At 44.7% G+C, this 19,529-nt stretch overlaps 1 protein-coding gene across 8 annotated transcripts in view; it reads left to right on the forward strand.

Moving 5' to 3' along the window:
* Positions 1–19,529, forward strand: part of LOC118395742 (ras association domain-containing protein 7-like) — a 65,168-nt gene that overhangs the window by 27,139 nt on the left and 18,500 nt on the right. The window lies entirely within an intron of this gene.

Below are 19,529 nucleotides of genomic sequence, written 5' to 3' on the forward strand. Positions count from 1 at the left end.
GTGAGGGACTTTATGAGTGTGTGTTTGTTCAATGTCCCTGACCAGGCTACTGTGTCTTTAAATGTATCTGTTGCTGCTAGGCCCCCTCTGTGGCACAACTCAAACCTGTTAGGGGGAAACTGTGTGCCTGACCTGTGTGTGTTTCTGCATGTATGCATGATAAGGCCGTGGGTATCTCTTCCACAGCCTGCACGTCACCCAGCTCTTTTTACTTTATGGAGGGCACGCGCAGAGTTCACTCACTGCCTATACAAAGCTTATTGAACTGTTAGTGTGCTACACATTCTCAAATATTAACTTATTATCCTAACCTCTCTGTGTGTGTGTGGTTTTTAGAGTCTAGTTGTTCAACCATAGGGAGCCAGAGATTTTATTGTCTGGCTTACTCTGAGAGTAAATAGCCATACTTCATGTTAGTGTGTGTACATGTGTCGTGTGTGTACATGTTAGTGTGTGAGATGGTTATGGAGGGAGGGACGTAAATGTATTTAAACTCGAGCACATTTTCAACCAAATGTCTCCTCAAGTCAGTAGATTTTTTTTTTGTTTTTGACATTTTAGAGTAAGTTTGACAATTGAAAATAGTCTGCGGTGCGTTTCCAGCTGGATGCAATGACGTCAGACCCCCAAAAAAGAAACCATGGTGTCTAAATGAAAATGAAGTGGTAGAAGTGTTTCCATTAACCATTTAGACAAACTGTGTATTAATACATTGGGAACAGCCAGTATGCCCTCCCTCCTATAGGTTTCATGTCTCAGGTAGCCTGCCAGAATGCAAGAATCTACTCTTATTTGTGTACACACACACACACACACACACACACACACACACACAGTGGATTAAACATACAGTATGGTTAATTTCCCATTATATTGGGCTGGGTGGAGCGTACTCTGAGGGATGGTTGTGTTCATTGCAATGTTATATTTAATGGCCTTTTTACTGCTTCACTATACACCTGGAAAAGCTTGGCCCCTTTTCTCCTCCTCTGTTATGAAGTGTGTGTGTCCAGCTGTAAATTCATGTAATGTAGTCTTGCTGAGCGCAGTTAGTTCATTCTAACTGATGATGTGGGTGTGTAAAGTGACTGTCCTCATGCTGTGAAGTGGCTCTGCCTGTCATTGGTTACCTACTGCAGGTGGTCTCAAAGCAACCGTATGTGAATGTTTTCATGAGGGAAAGTATTACTTGTTTCTTGTCTAGGTGTGTTTGATACAGTGAATGTGTGTGTAATGTGATGGACAAACAAACAGTGTGTGATCTATCAGGAAGGAGAGTGCACTGCGCGATTTAAAGATTGATCCAGTGCTGCTCTCCTCACTTGCACTCTTCTACCTCTCTCTCACAGACGGACACAGTCAGACACCTGTATATTTCATTATTCAAATCTCTCTCTCTCTCACTCACTTACACTCTCTCTCACATACGTTCACCCAGGCCCTAACTGGGTGGCAGGAACCAATAGCTTCCGGTCTGTTTGTTTCTGGAGGAAAATGTTTGATACCAATTGCTGCATGTTTGCCTTCGGGTCAACCAGTTAGTTAGAAGTTCTAATGGAAAGTCCCTGGCAGTTTGGCTGTGGTCATTTAGTCCGGCAGTGAAAGATAACCTTCTGGGCCCTCTGGTCTGACCTCTGATCTAGAGGTTTTCAAACTCCCTCACTGTCAGACATCCTGATAACCCACACACCTCAGGATTTGTTGTTACTGACAACGAAGTCTACCTGGCTGACGGTGATTTGTGCTTTCCACTGTACTGTCAGCTTCACTCCTGGCCCTGTCTGTTTCTTACTGCTTCACCTCTTTCAACCTGACCTGTGTGTGTGTGTGTGTGTGTGTGTGTGTTCTGTCAAATCTGCTTGGCCTCAGACTTCTAGGTTGATCTATATGATCCTGATCTGTTAGAGTTGACAGTGTTGCCAAGCCTCCGGACACCTGTGGACGTGGAGACGAGGGGCAATGTGTGTGTGTGTGTGGTGCGTGTAATGAGATTTATCTTGATGCAGCCTGTCTTGTGGCAATGCAAATATCCCACAATCCCCTGGGAGAGTCGTGTGATGCCATACGTAGACATGGCAATTGTGTTTGAGGAGCCATGTTGACTCTCAGCATCTTACAAAACCGTAAATAAGGCTGGTCTCTCTGCCAGGGGAGGGCCTGAATACACACACACACACACAGGGGCCTGAGAGAGGGGCTTTTGGCACCAAGCAGAAGGCAAGCTGTGAACGTTTCCAAATCTATGACTAAGGGACTAGAGGCAGGTGTTCTTGACAGCGACCTGCCTCCAATCAGAGTTGGAAGACCTTTCCTTAAACTGAGATCTATTATCTGTGAACATCATAGAAGTACGTCAAAGTTGCCTCCCAGAACAGGTAATAGAAGCGAGAAGCTCATTTAACTTAACAGCCCTCTCAAGATTGACCATTAGGAGGGATCCTAGGTCAAAACGGACTGAAAAATCAGCACCTAGGGACATTTTCTCATCCTATAGTAGTACATGGTAACCTCCAGGGCAGCCTCCGTCCACTGATACACACAGACATAGTCAGACTGGTTGGCATTACTCAGGTTAGGGACTGTGTACTTTCAACACTGTCTCAGCACACTGGTGCTTCACTTTCACAGCTCAGGATCTTTCATGGGTGAAGAAGACTTGTTGTCACTTTGAACAGTGTTCTATTTGGTTCTTAGAGCTGTATGTAAACCCCTATGCTCACCACAATGTGATGACAAAGATCTCCCTGTCATGGAGATGAATGGATAAGGCCCTGTTCTCAGTGTCTTGACTCATCCCTTTGTTTAGTTAGGGCGCTTGTTTTACATTGGCCTTTTCTCACTGACATATGTTCTCTTGATTTGCACAGTAGACTCTCCATGCTGCTCTGTGGACTGGATTGCTTTTCACGAGAGTGGAGCGTTGATGTTGGCCAATCCAAAATCATCAAAGCGCCAATATGGTACAGTCATAGAGCCTCGCTCCATGTGTGGAAAAAGTTAGGAGATTTCTAATGGAATTAAAATGACAGAATTAAAAGTTGAAGGATCGGCAACAATGATCAAGAGCCAACAGGTAGGCTGCTACTTAATGTTCTGAATGGAGTTGTTGTTGTTTGTAACTGTAGGATGAGAAGGCCCATGCACTGAATCCTCCGTTAACCCAGTTAGTCAGACTAGTTAGTTAGTTAGTTAGTTTAATAAATCCTCTCCGGGATCGGTGTCCCACTAGCGGGACAACTTCTGATGAAACTGGAGGGCGCGCAATTCAAATAAATAATCACAACAATTATGGATATTAAACATTTAGGTACATACAAGTGTCTTATATCGGTTGAAAGCTAAACTTCTTGTTAATCTAACTGCACTCTCCGATTTACAGTAGCTATTACAGTGAAAACATGACATGCGATTGTTTGAGGACAGCGCCCCACATCAAAAATATTTTTCCACCGGCACAGATTTCATAAATTCACAAATAGCGGTTAAATATTCACTTTTGAAAATCTTTTTCTGATTTGTTATCCAAAGGGTCCCAGCTATATCATGTACTGTTGTTTTGTTAGATCAAATCCTTCTTTATATCCCAAAAAGTCTGTTTAGTTGGCGCCATCGATTTTGAGTAATCCACTCGTTCAACATGCAGAGAAAGGAATCTGAAAATCTACTCCTAAACTTTGTTTCAACAAGTTAAAATACGTTTCTATTTATTCCTCAGATACCCTAAAATGTAATCAAACTATAATATTTCTTACAGAAAGAAGTATGTTCAGTAGGAAACCGATTTTAGCATGTGCGTCTTGTCTTCATGGCGCGGGAAAACAACATGAAATTCCAAGACTGTGTCCCTGTACTAAAACTGTTATTTCTTGTTCATTCTGGAAGTCACAAGCCTGAAACCTTGAACATAGACTGCTGACACCCAGTGGAAGCCATAGGAATTGCATCCTGGGAGCTAGAATTGAGTATACCCTTATACTTGCCATTGGAAGAGCATGGTCTCTCAAAATAAAATTCTGGTTGGTTTTTCTTTGGATTTTCTCCTACCATATCTTTTGTGTTATTCTCCTCCATCATTATTTTAACACCTACAAACTTAAGTGTTTTCTTTCCAATGGTACCAATTATATGCATATCCTGGCTTCAGGGCCTGAGTAACAGGCAGTTTACTTTGGGCACGTCATTCAGGTGGAAATTGAGATAAAAGGAGCCTAGCCCTAAGAACTTGACTAGCTTCTGGTCCCGGTTTGAGGCAGGGCAAGACGGGTACTACATAATCATATTTGATGATAAATAAACTAGCTATGTCAGCGATTGGCTTACTATAGCAAGAATTGGCTTGGTTGGTTGCTGTCTCCTATCTCTCCCTCCCTGCTCCCCATGTCACTTGCTCACAGCACAGCCCATCCCCCGCCTGCTAGAGTGGCACCTCTCTCCCTCCTCTCGCTCTTTATCAGCTCTGGTTAATAAAATTGCTTTTTTTAAATTCTGCTGCTTTCGTCACTCTAATCGGACCGGGTCTGGATCCGACCAGGTTTATACGGAATGGGTCTAGTTGGCCTCGGTTCCTTTAGGAAATGTTTTTATTTATGCATATCAGGTCCGGGTGGGGGAACCCCATGTCCATTTCGGAACGGGTCCAATTTTTTTGAACCCTTGAAGACCTCAACCAGGCACACACATAACAGAGCTAACCCCCCTCCCCCTAGGGGGTTGAGATTGAGATATCTTCCCTAGGGGAAATCAATCTCAACAGACTGGCTAGTGTCAACTATGGACCCCTGAGTGTGTGTGTGTGTGTGTGTGTGTGTGTGTGTGTGTGTGTGTGTGTGTGTGTGTGTGGCGAAAGGGAGGTTTCTAGGGCTGGACAGAGCGAGGCAGATATATAACCCTGCTCCAGTAAGGTAACTGGGATATGAGGAATCCCACCGTAAATCTACATCGTCCCCTTCCATTCATCCTCCACTCTAGCCTTCCATCATTTCACCCCTCCACTTAGAGAGCAAAAATCGTTACTCCGTCCCCCAGTTTAATGAGAGACTGAGTTGAGGCTGGCAACTCCCCATGAGTGGCCTTAGTCCTATAGATCCCCACTGCATGACCCACACCAACCACACTCAAGTCAATACTACCTTCATAACTTCCATAAATATCCACATACTCTGCTCCCCTCACACCATACACCTTCTGCACCTAACCCCACACCTTACTCCCCCTCAACTTTACCTCTGTCCTTCAGTCATCTCACTGAATGCTTTCACACCAAACATTCCTCAGGGTGTATGAATGCCCACTGTCCTGTTTAAAGTACACATCTCAGATGAACACACACACACCCTCTCACACTTCTGCCCTTATCCCACTCTCCCAGGGATAGTCACTCTCTCCCGAGGTCAATATTAGGTGTGTGTGATAGGAGGTTAGCATACCTCTGACCTTAATCATGGATGTTAATGTTAATCTACAACACCTGTTTATTACCTAAGCTTCGTATTAGATTGACAAATGTTTCACTAGTGTTCAGGAGAATAAATATAGTAGAAGGAGAAGAAATGGAGCTGTAGGAAACTAAGACGTTATAGTGTAATGGGATAGCATTGGCTGTTGGTTGATACAGTATCCTATGCATGGCCCCAAGTTATAACAAATATTTCCCTAGTGTTAGGGTGAAGGAATGGAACTAGATGAGTTCAGTTTAATTGAAACCAGTGTTGAAGGGACTGAGTTTGTTGTTGTTAAGTATCCATTGCATGGCCCCAGCTAAGTTGAGAGACTTGGGAGGTAGCCTAACTGGGTGGAATGCAGCACAGATCTCATCTGTTAAAACATTCATCCAGCCCACAAGTCCTTGTTTTGCATTTGGAGTCATATATTTTGACGGTCTGTCCCAGCCTTGTTAAAGTACGCACACCTACACCAGTCTGGACTGGATCCTAAAGACTCCCACTGTTGTTTGGTTTTAGGTTATAGACAGTGGTGTAGTAAATGCAACTAAATGCAGTTTAACCACCATTTGTTTTTGCACGACAGCGAGCGTTATCTTATTCACCGTGACAGGTGATCAGTTTACCCAGCTATTTGTTTACCACAACAACATTGGCTATAGACAACTCTCAACGTTGTATTTGAGGTTTAACATATAACACTTGGAATGGGTCTCATTTGGAACATTTTGGAGCATACTGCTGGAACATTAAATCCCCAAAAGGAAAACAAAAAAGCAGCCTGAAGTGGCCCTACTGTAGCGTTTTGACTGGTAAGAAGCTTCATGAAGGTGGTCAAGTGTGTTTGTGAGGCAGAGGTCTTGTGTTCGAGCCTCGGTGTGAGCCGAATCAGGAGGAAGCGGTACTCCCTAAGCAAGCAGCGGGACGTCCTTTACATTAGCAGACATGGAAAGAGCCTTAAATGATTATTGAGACCAGCCCAGTGCTACTGGAGGCTGACATGCGCACACACAGATGAGACTAGAACAGGGCCTACGAATAGAACTGTCCTCAGTGCAATTTAAGGGTAGCAACTTAGTCAGTCTTGTAATTGCACTCTCTGTTCTTTAATTAAGTCAATGAGTACGTTTACATGCACACAATAATGCGATTTATAGTCCGACTAATAAAAAAAAAAAGTTATTACAAGCTTTGAAAGAAGAATGATTTCCCTAATAATACTGTTTAAAACATTCTACCACAGCAGACATGATTTGGAAGCCTATTTGTTTCGGAGTTAGGACGTAAACTACGCAAAAAAAGAAACAGCCCTTTTTCAGGACCCTGTCTTTCAAAGATAATTCGTAAAAAATTAAAATAACTTCACAGATCTTCATTGTAAAGTGTTTAAACATTGTTTCCCATGCTTGTTCACGGACAGCTGATCGTCCTCGCAGTGGCAGACCACGTGTAACAACACCTGCACAGGATCGGTACATCCGAACATCACACCAGCGGGACAGGTACACGATGGCAACAACAACTGCCTGAGTTACACCAGGAATGCACAATTCCTCCGTCAGTGCTCAGACTGTTCGAAATAGGCTGATAGAGGCTGGACTGAGGGCTTGTAGGCCTGTTGTAAAGGCAGGTCCTCACCAGACATCACCGGCAACAACGTCAGCTATGGGCACAAACCCACCGTCGCTGGACCAGACAGGACTGGCAAAAAGTGCTCTTCACTGACGAGTCGTGGTTTTGTCTCACCAGGGGTGATGGTCGGATTCGCATTTATCATCTAAGGAATGAGCGTTACACAGAGGCCTGGACTCTGGAGCGGGATCGATTATGGAGGTGGAGTGTCCGTCATGGTCTGGGGCGGTGTGTCACAGCATCATCGGACTGAGCTTGTTGTCATTACAGGCAATCTCAATGCTGTGCGTTACAGGGAAGACATCCTCCTCCCTCATGTGGTACACTTCCTGAGCATGTCTGGGACCTGTTGAATCGGAGGGTGAAGGCTCGGGCCATTCTCCCCTAGAAATGTCTGGGAACTTGCAGGTGCCTTGGTGGAAGAGTGGGGTAACATCTCACAGCAAGAACTGGCAAATCTGGTGTAGTCCATGAGGAGGAGATGCACTACCGTACTTACTGCAGCTGGTGGCCACAACAGATACTGACTGTTACTTTTGATTTTGAACCCTCCTTTGTTCAGGGACACATTATTCAAGTTCTGTTAGTCACATGTCTGTGGAACTTGTTCAGTTTATGTTTCAGTTGTTGAATCTTGTTATGTTAATACAGATATTTACACATGTTAATTTTGCTGAAAATGAAGGCAGTTGACAGTGAAAAGACGTTTATTTTTTTTCTGAGTTTATAAAGTTGGGATGTAAACTACTAAGACTCATACATTCAGTTGTTTCAAACTCACTTCACTCGTGCCGATTTAAGGTGTGTGTGTGTGTGTGTGTGTGTGTATATATATATATATATATATATATATATATATATATATATAATTAAAACTATAACTAATATATATATCCTATTTTTTTTTTAATTGCCCAGAAAACCAGGTGTTCTAATCAGCGTAGGTTTACTTCGATGTTTACATTATACGGATTTGGGTGTTTACATGATTATTGCATATTCTGCCTACTATCATAATCAGTTTAACATCAAATTATTACTCTGCATGTAAACATACTCAATGACCCAAACCTCAAACCCACGGCTCCGTGGGGTCACGGTTCGGTTTCGGCACAGCGGGAAACAGTTACTGTATTTTATTTAAGAAAATACAAAGTGTTTGTATCCCTGATTCGATATATGATCATGAGTCATAATGCCTGAGGAGAGCCCAATCAGGAATACTATCAGGAATATCACTTTGTATTTTCTCAAATGAAAACACACGATTACTTATCAACAACAACACTAAAGTAAAGTGCAATATACATTTGACAGTGAAATCAATATGTAAACATAGCTCAGACATTGTATAGGCCTTTGCTATAATGTTTTCTTACAAAGAGAAAAATACGCACTTGTGTGACTCCTCAAAGAGGGCGTGTCTGTAGCACGGTACTTTTCGTCTCCCACTCTGAGATAATGTGACGGGTTGTCACTACGTAGCTGTCTGTAGCCCTGGAGGTCCATCCATCTGTAGTCAACGCAACACATGGTGCATTGGCCAATTCATTGACATCTTCAGATTTAGCTTGATAGTATAGAGTGGGTACTACCTGTTTGCTGAAATGGTTGCGAGAGCGCGACGTTCGTAACCTGACGCGAGCACTTTCATGAGGTGCTGAGTCTGACTATTCTCAACCACCAATAATTGGTGCATATCCGCGGCTATAAACATACCTATCGCTCTTGTAATTTTTTGGGCCCGGTCAGATTCCGCAGCGAAAGGCTGCTTGTATGTAGAGGGGAGACCACGTTTTGTATTGTTTTTATCCAGTGGTAGGAATACTGGGTTGTGTCAACATGTTTGAGGTGTTGGCAGCTGCATAGACTATTCTCGTTTAGCAGTGGCTACATAGTACTGTTAACTCTGTTTCCATCACCGTTGTAATCTACTTTTTTCCAACATTTTCCCCAACTGGGGAATTAAACGACGATGGAGAATTCTCCTGTTTTATTGACCATCACTTGCCATTGTACAGAACTAGTGCCCAGCTGCGCCTCGCAAAAGGACCGTTTGAAATGCGCGAATTTAAGATTCTAAATTTAATCACAACGTGTGCATAGGCTCTAGTTGTTTTAACGGAATAGCCTGAAATGTAATTTTTCTGCTCCGATTCACTCAAAAGGCATACAACGCAGCGTAGGCATAACCTATAGGCCTAGTGTGTTTATGTTTATTCGGTACACCCCTAATTGTGTGTGCGTTCTGCATTTGTGTGCACTCTGTGCGTGATCTCGACTCTGCCAGGCCTGCAGTAGTGCTGAGTCAGGTAGAGAGTGTATAATTACACATAGAGGTGCCCATCAGCAGTCTGTCAGTAGCCTAGGGAAAAGGAATATCTAGTCAGTAGCACAACTGAATGCCTTGAACCGAAAAAGGTCTTAGGCATTTAACGCAACCCCTCACATCACTTCCGGTGCCGACAGAGATGGCCGCCTCGCTTCGCGTTCCTAGGAAACTATGCAGTGTTTTGTTTTTTTTACGTGTTATTTCTTACATTAGTACCCCACGGTCATCTTAGGTTTCATTACATACAGTCGAGAAGAACTACTGAATATAAGATCAGCGTGAACTCACCATCAGTATGACCAAGAATATGTTTTCCGCGACGTGGATCCTGTGTTCTGCCTTACAAACAGGTCAACGGAATTGATTCCATGCAGCGACCCCAAAAAACGACTTCGTAAAAGAGGGAAACGTAGCGGTCTTCTGGTCAGACTCCGGACACGGGCACATCGTGCACCACTCCCTAGCATTCTTCTTGCCAATGTCCAGTCTCTTGACAACAAGGTTGATGAAATCCGAGCAAGGGTAGCATTCCAGAGGGACATCAGAGACTGTAACGTTCTCTGCTTCACGGAAACATGGCTCACTGGAGAGACTCTATCCGGGGCGGTGCAGCCAACAGGTTTCTCCACGCATCGCGCCGACAGAAACAAACGTCTTTCTGGTAAGAAGAGTGGCGGGGGCGTGGTGTGATGAAAGAAACATACAGGAACTCAAATCCTTCTGTTCACCTGATTTAGAATTCCTCACAATCAAATGTAGACCGCATTATCTACCAAGAGAATTCTCTTCGATTATAATCATAGCCGCATATATCCCCCAAGCAGACACATCGATGGCTCTGAACGAACTTTATTTAACTCTTTGCAAACTGGAAACCATTTATCCGGAGGCTGCATTCATTGTCGCTGGGGATTTTAACAAAGCTAATCTGAAAACAAGACTCCCTAAATTTTATCAGCATATCGATTGCGCAACCAGGGGTGGTAAAACCTTGGATCATTGTTACTCTAACTTCCACGGCGCATATAAGGCCCTGCCCCGCCCCCCTTTTGGAAAAGCTGACCACGACTCCATTTTGTTGATCCCTGCCTACAGACAGAAACTTAAACAAGAGGCTCCCACGCTGAGGTCTGTCCAACGCTGGTCCGACCAAGCTGACTCCACACTCCAAGACTGCTTCCATCACGTGGACTGGGACATGTTTCGTAATGCGTCAGATAAAAATATTGACGAATACGCTGATTCGGTGTGCGAGTTCATTAGAACGTGCGATGAAGATGTCGTTCCCATAGCAACGATAAAAACATTCCCTAACCAGAAACCGTGGATTGATGGCAGCATTCGCGTGAAACTGAAAGCACGAACCACTGCTTTTAATCAGGGCAAGGTGTCTGGTAACATGACCGAATACAAACAGTGCAGCTATTCCCTCCGCAAGGCTATTAAACAAGCTAAGCATCAGTACAGAGACAAAGTAGAATCTCAATTCAACGGCTCAGACACAAGAGGCATGTGGCAGGGTCTACAGTCAATCACGGACTACAAGAAGAAACCCAGCCCAGTCACAGACCAGGATGTCTTGCTCCCAGGCAGACTAAATAACTTTTTTGCCCGCTTTGAGGACAATACAGTGCCACTGACACGGCCTGCAACGAAAACATGCGGTCTCTCCTTCACTGCAGCCGAGGTGAGTAAGACATTTAAACGTGTTAACCCTCGCAAGGCTGCAGGCCCAGACGGCATCCCCAGCCGCGCCCTCAGAGCATGCGTAGACCAGCTGGCTGGTGTGTTTACGGACATATTCAATCAATCTCTGCTGTTCCCACATGCTTCAAGAGGGCCACCATTGTTCCTGTTCCCAAGAAAGCTAAGGTAACTGAGCTAAACGACTACCGCCCCGTAGCACTCACTTCCGTCATCATGAAGTGCTTTGAGAGACTAGTCAAGGACCATATCACCTCCACCCTACCTGACACCCTAGACCCACTCCAATTTGCTTACCGCCCAAATAGGTCCACAGACGATGCAATCTCAACCACACTGCACACTGCCCTAACCCACCTGGACAAGAGGAATACCTATGTGAGAATGCTGTTCATCGACTACAGCTCGGCATTCAACACCATAGTACCCTCCAAGCTCATCATCAAGCTCGAGACCCTGGGTCTCGACCCCGCCCTGTGCAACTGGGTACTGGACTTCCTGACGGGTCGCCCCCAGGTGGTGAGGGTAGGCAACAACATCTCCTCCCCGCTGATCCTCAAGACGGGGCCCCACAAGGGTGCGTTCTGAGCCCTCTCCTGTACTCCCTGTTCACCCACGACTGCGTGGCCACGCACGCCTCCAACTCAATCATCAAGTTTGCGGACGACACAACAGTGGTAGGCTTGATTACCAACAACGACGAGACTGCCTACAGGGAGGAGGTGAGGGCCCTCGGAGTGTGGTGTCAGGAAAATAACCTCACACTCAACGTCAACAAAACTAAGGAGATGATTGCGGACTTCAGGAAACAGCAGAGGGAACACCCCCCCTATCCACATCGATGGAACAGTAGTGGAGAGGGTAGCAAGTTTTAAGTTCCTCGGCATACACATCACAGACAAACTGAATTGGTCCACTCACACTGACAGCGTCGTGAAGAAGGCGCAGCAGCGCCTCTTCAACCTCAGGAGGCTGAAGAAATTCGGCTTGTCACCAAAAGCACTCAAACTTCTACAGATGCACAATCGAGAGCATCCTGGCGGGCTGTATCACCGCCTGGTACGGCAACTGCTCCGCCCTCAACCGTAAGGCTCTCCAGAGGGTAGTGAGGTCTGCACAACGCATCACCGGGGGCAAACTACCTGCCCTCCAGGACACCTACACCACCCGATGTTACAGGAAGGCCATAAAGATCATCAAGGACATCAACCACCCGAGCCACTGCCTGTTCACCCCGCTATCATCCTGAAGGCAAGGTCAGTACAGGTGCATCAAAGCTGGGACCGAGAGACTGAAAAACAGCTTCTATCTCAAGGCCATCAGACTGTTAAACAGCCACCACTAACATTGAGTGGCTGCTGCCAACACACTGACATTGACACTGACCCAACTCCAGCCACTTTAATAATGGGAATTGATGGGAAATGATGTAAATATATCACTAGCCACTTTAAACAATGCTACCTTATATAATGTTACTTACCCTACATTATTCATCTCATATGCATACGTATATACTGTACTCTATATCATCGACTGCATCCTTATGTAATACATGTATCACTAGCCACTTTAACTATGCCACTTTGTTTACTTAATCTACATACTCATCTCATATGTATATACTGTACTCGATACCATCTACTGTATGCTGCCCTGTACCATCACTCATTCATATATCCTTATGTACATATTCTTTATCCCCTTACACTGTGTATAAGACAGTAGTTTTGGAATTGTTAGTTAGATTACTTGTTGGTTATCACTGCATTGTCGGAACTAGAAGCACAAGCATTTCGCTACACTCGCATTAACATCTGCTAACCATGTGTATGTGACAAATAAAATTTGATTTCATTTCATTTGAATCAGAGAAGTGCTGCATGGATTGAAGTCCACATCATTGGAGCCAGTCGGGGTTAACTGCCTTAAGGGCAGAATGGCAGATATTTTCCAATTTGACAACTCTAGGATTTGAACCAGTGACCTTTCGGTTACTGGCCCAACGATCTTAACCGATTAGCAATACAGCCTCCTGTTCTCTGTAGAGCTCAGTAGTCACACCAGTCACTCCTCTCCATCTCTCAAGGTGCTGAGTAATGATGACAAGGCTAAGTCCTCTTCTCTGTTCTAAAACCTCATCACCTTCAGGCAGCCAGGCCAGTCATGTATTTCTCTTAGTAAAAAGGCTGTATAGGGCTATGATGCCACAATGAGTAACCTTCTATTGTCCCCAAAAACTTTGTCAGCAGTATAGTTTACATTGGTAAATAAAGTGTTTATCCAGTTGGAGCAGTTGTGGTAGTGTCTGAGGTAGGGCTTAGGAACTAGACCTATGAGTAAGCCTTTATTGTTGTCTTTATTAGTCCTAAAGCTGTGCCTGCTACATCGTTCAGCACTCTCCAAACTTTAATTTCTGCTGACGCGTGCGTGTCAAACACCCACCTAAAATAGACTTTTACCGCCCTACCAAGTAAACAGAAGCAAAATTAATCAGAGCACTGGGAACACTAATCTAGTGAACAGAGAGTATAGTCAGTTATTCTTACTATTTTCTGCATTGTAGAATAATAGTGAAGACATAAACTATGAAATAACACATTATGGAGTTGTTCCTGCCATAATATGGACTTGGTCTTTTACCAAATAGGGCTATCTTCTGTATACCACCCCTACCTTGTCACAACACAACTGATTGGCTCAAAAGCATTAAGAAGGAAAGAAGTTCCACAAATTCACTTTTAACAATGCACACCTGTTAATTGAAATGCATTCCAGGTGACTACCTCATGAACCTGGTTGAGAGAATGCCAAGAGTGTGCAAAGCTGTCATCAAGGGAAAGGGTGGCTACTTTGAAGAATCTTTAAATATAAATTATATTTAGATTTTGTCTAACACTTTTTGGGTTACTACATGATTCTTTATGTGTTATTATTATGCAATGTAGAAAATAGTAAAACAACCTTGAATGAGTAGGTGTCCAAGTGTTTGACTGGTACTGTAGGTGGGTAAACGGTTGAGCTAGGCTAGTTAAAGCAGCCAAGGCAGTGAATCTAGTCATGCCAGGGAGTTGATGAGGTAGGGGTCATTAGTGTGAGTAAACCTTATATTCTTCTCTTAGCAGGATTTAACCACTGATTTGGACCTGACTATATCAACTGTTTTGTCCAGATGTGTGTTTTCTCTGCTATGGTTTAGAGTATGACCCTGTCATCAAGTCACCGTCCCACTGACTGACTCTGACTGCTGCTGATGAGAAGTCAACTCCTTGGTCAGTATTGCCATGCTTGGCGTTACACGTGGGTGGAGAAGAGTAGCTAGTTAATGACTGTTGAGTTTTCACCCAGACTGTTTTTAACACTGTGCTGCTTGGCTACAGGACTGACACTGCAGTGAGGTGCTGTGAGGTGAATGAAGCTGTCTGTCTGTGTCTGCCTGCTGGTCCGTGAGCCTTGTCATGTTTTTTACCTGGTTAAGAATCAATGACTTTGTAAAACCTATGTGTAGTTGCTACAGTAGGTTTATATGTAATCCAACTGGGTGGTTACTCTGCATCTTTTAAACTGAGTGAGATGTTGCTCAACTGTGCCTGCACTATTAACAGACCACTAAACACTGTTGTGGTGCTTTGAGGACAATATAAAATATGTTGTAATTCTTGCGGCAAATTAACCCACAAACCAGTAATCCAATCAGTATAATGGGTTGATACTGATGTCTGGAGGAGTGATGTGTTCTATGGTAGTGCCTGATGCCTCCTGTTGTCATTAGCATCTGAATAGAGCTACCACTGACAGACAGAGGGGATGTTTTCAGAGAGGCGCTGCCGGCCGGTCACGTGTTTCGGATTTGTTCAGAGAAATATTTGCCAAATTGAATGTGCTGTGAAATGCATTATTCATGATTTGTTTCTGCACTTCATTCGCTGGGAGAACAGGCAACCACTCAATCTAATTAGCAAGCTGTGTGTCTAGAGAGGCTGCAGCAGCCTGGCCCCCTCTGTGTGAGAGAACACACACACATAGCCACATCGACTCTGAAATAGGAGAAAACAAACGTGCCTCTACCTCCACACACAGGGAACGTTCTGCTTTCTGATGTTTTGCTAAGAGCGCCAACTAAACCTTCCATTGAGGTTTTGTTGTTGTTCAAACCTCTTTACTTCCTTGTCACAGACTGTAAAGGCTACAGTAATCTGCTCCAGTCTTAGGTGTGGTTCTGTTTGAAAAGTTCTCCAGGAATCAGTCTTTTTTATAGGGCTGCATGTGGAGGCTTCAGAAGATCAGCGATCTTATTTCTTCCAGGTCCTGTGACCACTCCCTGTTCTCTACTGCAGTCAGTCAGCCAGTCAGTAACTGCAGCTCAGTTGGTGGACAAAACTTACAGCTAATCATTTCTGCATGTGAACCCCTGTGATTAGATATAGCTTACTGCTAGATGCAGTTCTGTGTCTGTGTTCAGAGTGTCAGTCTGCCATACACTGAGATCTAGTACCAGAAGACTGCATACAGATCTAGTACAAGAAGACTGCACACGGATCTAGTACCAGAAGACTGCACACGGATCTAGTACCAGAAGACTGCACACGGATCTAGTACCAGAAGACTGCACACGGATCTAGTACCAGAAGACTGCACACGGATCTAGTACAAGAAGACTGCACACGGATCTAGTACAAGAAGACTGCACACGGATCTAGTACAAGAAGACTGCACACGGATCTAGTACAAGAAGACTGCACACGGATCTAGTACAAGAAGACTGCACACGGATCTAGTACAAGAAGACTGCACACGGATCTAGTACAAGAAGACTGCACACGGATCTAGTACAAGAAGACTGCACACGGATCTAGTACAAGAAGACTGCACACGGATCTAGTACCAGAAGACTGCACACGGATCTAGTACCAGAAGACTGCACACGGATCTAGTACCAGAAGACTGCACACGGATCTAGTACCAGAAGACTGCACACGGATCTAGTACCAGAAGACTGCACACGGATCTAGTACCAGAAGACTGCACACGGATCTAGTACCAGAAGACTGCACACGGATCTAGTACCAGAAGACTGCACACGGATCTAGTACCAGAAGACTGCACACGGATCTAGTACCAGAAGACTGCACACGGATCTAGTACCAGAAGACTGCACACGGATCTAGTACCAGAAGACTGCACACGGATCTAGTACCAGAAGACTGCACACGGATCTAGTACCAGAAGACTGCACACGGATCTAGTACCAGAAGACTGCACACGGATCTAGTACCAGAAGACTGCACACGGATCTAGTACAAGAAGACTGCACACGGATCTAGTACAAGAAGACTGCACACGGATCTAGTACAAGAAGACTGCACACGGATCTAGTACAAGAAGACTGCACACGGGGATCTAGTACAAGAAGACTGCACACGGGGATCTAGTACAAGAAGACTGCACACGGATCTAGTACAAGAAGACTGCACACGGATCTAGTACAAGAAGACTGCACACGGGGATCTAGTACAAGAAGACTGCACACGGGGATCTAGTACAAGAAGACTGCACACTGAGATCTAGTACAAGAAGACTGCACACGGATCTAGTACAAGAAGACTGCACACGGATCTAGTACAAGAAGACTGCACACGGATCTAGTACAAGAAGACTGCACACGGATCTAGTACAAGAAGACTGCACACTGACATCTACAGTATGCTCCCATGTGGTGTATTAAAACATGTCTTAATGTTTCCTGACTCTTGTACAGAAGGAGCCTATTCTTTAACCTGCAGCACCTGGTTGTGTGTATGTCATCTTTTCTTTTGTACATGTTCTGTAGTGGAGACATCAGGTGGGGAAGTTAGATTGTCAAAACCCTGCTGGATGATGATGATGTGACCTAACTGGCTGCTCTCAGCTTATATCCGTGCCAGAGCTCTTATCAGCCTCACTTGGAGCTGTGAGGGACAGAGGAAGAATGGAGGGAATGAGGGATGTAAAAAGAGGACAAAATAACGTTTAATCAACAGTTTCATTACAGTGTTATTGCTGTCCCACGTGGAGCAGAATGGTCATAAAACCGATAGACAGCCAGACACGACAGAACCAACAAAGCTAGTAATGAGTGTCAAGCCTAACAAACAAAGCAAGCGAGAGGACAACATAAATATTTGGGCGCCTGCTGTGACAGATAGTGCTCTACATTACAAGTGGGAGCGCCTCCACTGTGCAGATGGGACCAGGGTGGTTGGTGCCAGCCTGTTACAGTCTCTGCCCAGGGGTAGAGTGACACAGCAGGCAGAGTCGAGCACATCAACTAGGGCATTGCCCACTACCCAAACAGCCACAAAGAAACTCATTATCACACTGTTTACTTCAGGGAGCTGTTTACTTTTGTGTATCAAGGACAGTGTGTGTTTTCCTTTGAATGATGATAAGAGAGAGGGAACAGTAGAGGGAGAGAGAGTGTGTGTGTGTGTGTGTGTGTGTGTGTGTGTGTGTGTGTGTGTGAAAAGAATGAGTGTGTTTTAGAACTGTGTGTGTTGTCTTGGAAATTCTTACACAGAGACACTGTCGATCTTAAATGAATCATTGTTTATTTGCCAGCGCGCTGGAGAGGTTCCAACCAACTCAATGCACCATAGTACACATGTCAATCAGGAACTCTCTCTGGGCAGACCCAGCAGTTGTCTTATATACAACTTTACACGGACAAATTATATTTGCATGATTTAGCACAATGAATTAATCATTACCATTTTGTTTCATTCGTGTGACCAACCAATACTGGTTCATGACATGTGACAGACCAATACCCCACGAGGCTTCTTCTCTCTCTCTAAGCTGAGACCTTGAAACTGAGATATCTTTTGTTTGTTCTCAAAACACGGTCTGGGCGTACTGCCAAATTGCAGCTACTGATAGTGAGGATTTGTACAGTCAGCCACTTGCATTAACAAAGAAATTGGTTATTAGAACTGCACATGAATAGAAGACAGAAGAAAAGCACAAACATTAAATTGTGCACTACAGTGTCATTTTCTGAGGGTGTGTGTGTGTGTGTGCTACATACTCTCCTTTGTTCTTCTCATTGTTCTCCTCTTGTCCATGGGTGTACAATGAAGCTCTGACAAGGGATTCTCTCACTCACTCTGATTGTACAGTAATAGTTGTGGGCAGGTATATATTTGAATTAGGCTGCAGTGCAGTCAGTGTAGAGAGACACACACATGCATACGCACGCATCTGTCCCGCTTCTTGTTCTTCACTGTTTAAGGGGAAGGTGTTGAAGCGGACTCATAACTTAAACACTTGTGGAATGTTTACTCCTCACCTTTATCCTCTGATCCATTTCCCAAAAGCGTTACTCCAGGTGACTAAAAGTAATCAATCAATTCCTCCTTTGTGTAGGTTTGGATGGGAAGGTTTTAGTGTGAGTGTGTGCGTTCTCCTCTATGAACAGCTGTGGAGTACATATGGAGACATAGTCATGCTCTGCTTGTTTTGGCCCTGTGCTTTACACAGGCTGACACTGTGTAGCTCATACAGACACACACACACACACACACACACACACACACACACACACACACACACACACACACACACACACACACACAGAGACAGAGAGATGCTACCCACTGTGTCTGCGTGGGCTTTGATGCTGATCACTTGAGAAAAACCTGTACCTAGTCTAGTTGAACATGTTCTGCTCTGTAGAGATGTGTTCCTGTCCCCTTGAGAGCTGACCCTAGTAGCTCAGCTGAGATTCAACTAGACACAGGCCACCAATGAATGACCATCACCTCTACTGTAAGGTGAAACTTGGAGTTGGTTAGCATGGACCAGTGTTTGTGTGCTTGTGTCAATCTGTGTGTGTGAGTGACTGGTATGTTTCGTGTGTTTAGGGTGATCTACGGAGTGTGCGTGAAGCCACAGGAATGTGTGCTGATGGTTGTCATGGTAAGAGGTTATCAGGGCGGGGACTCTCTCTTATTCACCCTATTCACTCTTAAGGACTAGCTGTGACTAGTCCGTCTTAGGCTTCAGAACACCAGACTAGACCCAAATGCTGTCTGTCAGTGTGTGTCTCTTTCATTGATATAATGATGAGTGTGTGCAGCAGGCAGCCATGCTGGAGGGTTCTCTTGGCCTCTCATTGATCAGAGAGAGAGTGGCTGGGTGGGTGATGATGAAAAGAGAATGGAAGGGGACATGTCTGTTCACTGTTCTGTCTCGCTCGGTGGATCTGGGCTGAACTGGAAGATGATGAGCAGAGCAGCGGGTGAGGGGATGGGGTCGGGGCGGATGCTTTTTGTCTCTACTCCGAGACTTTTGGGTGTGGAGGGCCTGGGTGGATATTTGTTATTTGAAAACTTCTGGTTGCCCAGGTAGTGGTGGGTGGGTGTGTTTCTGAATGCATGTGAGCG

The sequence above is a fragment of the Oncorhynchus keta genome, chromosome 17 (genome assembly GCF_023373465.1).
Source record: "Oncorhynchus keta strain PuntledgeMale-10-30-2019 chromosome 17, Oket_V2, whole genome shotgun sequence".
Classification (NCBI taxonomy): domain Eukaryota; kingdom Metazoa; phylum Chordata; class Actinopteri; order Salmoniformes; family Salmonidae; genus Oncorhynchus; species Oncorhynchus keta.